Source organism: Protopterus annectens, chromosome 13.part0, assembly GCF_019279795.1.
Source record: "Protopterus annectens isolate FY-2018-M chromosome 13.part0, PAN1.0, whole genome shotgun sequence".
NCBI classification, from domain to species: Eukaryota; Metazoa; Chordata; order Ceratodontiformes; family Protopteridae; genus Protopterus; species Protopterus annectens.
Window position 1 is genome coordinate 558,312,364 of NC_056747.1, and position 6,000 is coordinate 558,318,363.

At 31.1% G+C, this 6,000-nt stretch overlaps 1 protein-coding gene across 2 annotated transcripts in view; it reads left to right on the forward strand.

Moving 5' to 3' along the window:
* GALNT17 (polypeptide N-acetylgalactosaminyltransferase 17) overlaps positions 1–6,000 on the forward strand; it is a 1,233,091-nt gene that overhangs the window by 370,312 nt on the left and 856,779 nt on the right. The window lies entirely within an intron of this gene.

The window sequence follows — 6,000 nt, forward strand, 5'->3', positions numbered from 1 at the left end:
ATATCGTCGATCACACATGATCAACCGGCCACTTAAGCGAACTGTTTCCGTGAAACTGAAACCGCAAAATGTTCCAAATATCGAAAAATGTTGAATTCAACATTTCCGGCCGCCCCACATAAGTGCTACCATGGGTCAAAAACGGGGCGAGGTTTTACCATTTGGTTATATAATTTGACATTGGAGACGTTCGCACTTCAGTATTCATGGAACCTGTTTCGCCCATAGTAGGAGCAAGGATATGAAGGTAAACCCGGTATGTATATATATATATATATATATATATATATATATATATATATATATATATATATATATATATATATATATATATATATATATATATATATATATATATATGTATATATGTATATCTATGTATCTATATATATATATATATATATATATATATATGTGTATATATATATATATATATATATATATATATATATATATATATATATATATATATATATATATATATATATATATATATATATATATATATATACATATATATATATATATATATATATATATGTATATATATATATGTATATATATATGAAAGAAGGTATGCAACTTTTCAGATTATTTCTTAACAAATACACCACCTTCTCAAAAATTTAAATTAATACACTATGTATTTTAGTTGAAATGGTACTGAATAATAACTTTTTCTTCTTTAATGGACATATATACAGACAAACCAAGGGAATAGCTATGGGTTCCAAGATAGCACCTGCTTTTGCTAATATTGTCATGAGCACATGGGAATTAGAAAAATTAAATACCTTGAAGAACTTTAATCTAGTACACATTTATAAAAGATTTATTGACGATGTTTTCTTTGCGTGGAAAGGTGACCAATCTTCTTTAGACATTTTTATTTCTGATTTGAAAGACAGTTTAGGTTTCTTGAACTTGATTTTGTCTGGAATAGGGTCTTCTATTTCCTTTTTAGATACACAGATATACTTACTACCTCCTAATACAGTATGTTCCACTATATATAGAATAGAGACCTATAAAAATAATCTGCTTGATTTTACTAGCTCCCATCCATTTTTTATGAAAAGGAATCTTGCCAGAAGTCAATTTATTCACATCTCTAGAATTATCAGTCAAAATTATGACTTTCAAAAGAATGCTGTTTTGTTAAAACACATGTTTCTTCAAAGGAATTACCCTCCATCTCTTATTAACAATATATGTAATGAGATCTCTAATGACAGACACACTAAATATTTATCAATTTTACTACATGGTTTTACACCTAATACTTCAAAACCAAGTAACATTAACAGAACCCTTAGTTTCCCATTACCCACCTCTAGGGACATGACACAAATTAGAAATGTCATCATGAATAACTGGGATTTATTAACTGAATCACAATTTATACCACACTAAAACTGAAAAGCTCACTCAAAAGTAGAAAAATCAGTCCAGGCCACCAGTAAAAATGTAGAAACTTTATATAAATCCACAATAAAATTCACAGATGAGCGCTTTCGTCTCCTACAAGACTTCATCAGATAAAATTCATTAGTGCTGCCCATAGCATATATAGAGGTCACAATTACAGTCAATTAAATCCAATTAAGGTTTTAAAGCACAATATTCTAAATGCTGTTTTTGTGCAATCGCATTTTATCCAAAGTATGTATGTAATAATAAAAACAATTATAATACTTCAACAAACATTTAGTGAGTATTGTAAATGAATTTCTAAAAAAATACGTTCAATGTGTGAAGTGTTGCTTCACACTCTGTTTGCTTTAGCTATCAACACTGGCTTTATACTCACATATTCATTGAGACCAGGTAAAATGTTGGCCCTCAATCTTAGTTGCCATTTTAATTCCTTGTTTAGCAATCCATTTTTCATATCACCGCCCCTAGTGTTGTATAATTCCAAACTTAAAACCCTTAAAGGCCTGACAGGAAACTGAATGTTTAGTGTTCAACAGCACCTTCCAAAACAACATTAAACTATATCTCAGATTTTTGGCAACACTTCACATATTGAACGTATTTTTTTAGAAATTCATTTACAATACTCACTAAATGTTTGTTGAAGTAATATAATTGTTTTTATTATTACATACATACTTTGGATAAAATGCGATTGCACAAAAACAGCATTTAGAATATTGTGCTTTAAAACCTTAATTGGATTTAATTGACAGTAATTGTGACCTCTATATATGCTATGGGCAGCACTAATGAATTTTATCTGATGAAGTCTTGTAGGAGACGAAAGCACTCATCTGTGAGTTTTATTGTGGATTTATATAAAGTTTCTACGTTTTTACTGGTGGCCTGGACTGATTTTTCTACTTTTGAGTGAATCACAATTTATGTCAGCTGCTATTGGCACTGCACCTACCTTTACATTTAAAAGAACCAAAACCATAAGAATGAGCTTAGAAAACAGAGATTTACCTTTTCTTATTAATTCTACTTCTACTTCCAACTCTCAAAATGGGATGCATTCATGTAATAAATGTGTGGTATGCCCTAACATTTTCACAGGATCTCAATACACGTTCACACATTGTAGTTATACTATTAAGTTTTCAAAATATTTCTTCTACCATTCTACAGCAGTAGTATATGCAGGTATTTGTGCATCTTGTAAAGCATTTTATGTAGGTAAAACTACAAGAAAACTTTCAGAGAGAATTAAGGAGCATCTAGGAGCCATCAGGGTAAAGAACTTAAATAATGCCCTTGCTAAACATAGCATTTTTTGTACTTCTTATAGGAAATTTTACTTCATAGTATTAGAACAAGTTAACTGTTTTTTGGAGATTGGGAATTATATTTAGAACTAAGAGAACTTAAATGGCAATTACTGCTTAATTCTGAAACATACCCTGGTCTGAATGAAAGTGTTAATATTAAATGCACTTTAAAATGGAAGATTTAATTCTATTTTGACAGTTGTTCTATTTTGACAGTTGCTCTCTTTCTACAAAATGTGTTTGCATCCATCCATGACCTTTGACACACTTGTTAGTCACCATTTGTACAGTTATATGAATATTCATGTCTCCTACATGCATATTTAGTGCGCACACTGTACATTTGTTAATGATTAGCTAACACAAGGGAGTGTTTATTTAATATTCATGCCCCTGTCATTCATATGTATGTCCATGGTTATTGTGTTTAGATGATTGGCGCAGTTTAAATATTGTCTAGTTGTACTATTGGTTACTGTACTAATAAGTTATAACTAGTTCATTGGTTTTTGATTACATGTGACTCAAGTTACATATAATTTAAGTATTGTCGACTATAGGTTATTCTGATGAAGCTCTTCCACCTGAATAAGAGAGAAAGCTTAATCATCTATTCAGTGTCTGAGTTTTTATTTCCTTTCTACTAGCTCAGTATTAATTACTACGCCTAAAAGAAATCTGAATTTATATAATTAAGATTCTTCTAGTGCACGGTGTTTATTTTATATATACATAAATATATATATATATATATATATATATATATAATTTATATGTATCTATATCTATATATATATCTATATATATATATATATATATATATATATATATATATATATATATATATATATATATATATATATATATATATATATATATATATATATATATATATATATATATATATATATATATATATATATGTATATATATATATATATATATATATATATATATATATATATATATATATATGTATATATATATATATATATATCTCTATATATATATGTGTATATATATATATATATATATATATATATATGTATATATATATATATATATATATATATATATATATATATATATATATATATATATATATATATATATATATATACATATATGTACATGTGTGTGTGTGCGTGTGTTTGTATGTATGTATATATATTTGGGAACACTTCACAATAACAAAATGGCCGAGACCATATGATCAAACTTTCAGAATCCTGACGTAAACAGAAATCTGCATATAGCACGGAATGGGAGATTTCCCTTTTACTCATTGTCGTGCGATCTCGGAATTGGAATACTTAGGTAGCAGGGGTGTGGGGGTGGGTGCATGGGGGCTTGCCCCGCTGCAGAAACATTCAAATTTTTTTTTTTTTGGATTTGTTTCAGAATTTCAATATTCTGAAACATCGGTCATATGGTCTTGATCATATGAAATTCAATGTTTTTGAATTTTGAGATTCTGAAGTGAATCCAAATAAATATATATCCTCCTCCAAAAGAATCTCACACTCAGAATTTAATAGAAACAATAAAATCCCCTTTTAATAAGGAAAAGACATCCAAGGTATCCAAAACAATTCCAGTACAACAGCTTCAGAAAATCAAACGTGTTAACAGCCGACCAGTTTCACAAACAGCATCATCATTGCATTACAGAGACACACCTCTTTCAGGTTTAAATATCCTAAGCCTTAAAGCAACAGTCTTAGATGTTAATACAGCTATACATCCACACATTCATTCATCAAAAACCCATAAATATTAGTAAAAATCAGATCAGCAATTCAAAAATATTTTTAAACATTAATTTAACTACATGCTTTTATCAATATTCATTTAAACTGAGCTTATACATAGCCCCAAGATTTATAATCCATAATTTCTCTTTACGATCTAATAGCTGGTGTCTAAAACAGTTAGTGAATCCTGCTCCCCTAACACAATCCAATCCTATAAAAATAAAATGAGCTGACGTGTGTACTAATTTATGTTTAAATAATGCACTTGTAGGGCATTTACAGTTAATATCACTCATATGTACCTCAATTCTACTTTTAAATGCCCTAGAAGTTTGACATACATAAAACGCCCCATACTGGCAGACAGCTATGTAAACAACCCATTCTGTAATGCAAGTAAAAAGGTCAATATCATTATTAGTAAGTTTGACACAATTGTAAACAACAAACTCACTTTTGTTCACCATATATCAACTAAAGGCAAATCATTCAGATCTAGGAAAGTTATTCTGTCCCTCACCTCCTCCCTAGTCCAGACCATAGTAGAATATAATGCCATCCTGATATCTAAAGTCTTGGATTTGAGCTCCTTAAATTGCAGATTGAATAAAAGCTTTACTCACTCTTTAATGCACTCTTGGGCAGAGAATGCTGTTTGACCTATAGAGCTTTAAAAGACCCAACATTTCTTGCACTTTTACACCTTTGAAAAACCAAAAACATAAAAACCCACTCTAAGGACTTAAACCTACATCTTATTATTAACTTAGCCTGTTGGTGGGATAGATATCTTCCTCACTTTCTCCAAACAGAAAAAAGGGCCCCCAAAAGGGCTCATAATAATACCAGAAGAATGTAGTGCCCCTGACATCACAGACACTCATGTTAAAACAGCCATCTCCAAAGCCAATGGGAACACTTCACAATGCCGAAATCTTGAAAGATTGAATTTCATATGGCCGAGACTATATCATCGAACTTTCGGAATCCTGACATGAACGGAGATCTGCATATAGCACGGAATGGGAGATTTCCCTTTTCCTTGCTGTAGTGAGCATAGCATCCATGGGACCGGACGGTGTCCCAGGCTGCATCCTACACGGGCTCAAAGATAAATTAACCCCTCACCTAATCACACTGTTTAAACTCAGCCTCTCCACAGGCTATGTGCGCACAGAGTGGCACACAACAACGGTTATTCGGCTCCACAAACGTGTAGCCACAACGGACCCTGGGAACTATTGCCCTATAAGCCTGACTAACTTGGTCTGCAAAGCTATGGAGTGCATCATCATGGATCTTATTAACAGAGACATTGGAAACCTCCAAACACTGGACCCTACCCAGTTTGGCTTTGTTAAGAGCAGATCATGCCTCCTAAACCTGGTGGACTTCTTTGAGACAGTTACAAAGGCTATAGATGAGGGAAATGTGGTCCACACAGCCTACCTAGACCTCACAAAGGCCTTTGATACCATTCCCCACTCAGGTATCAT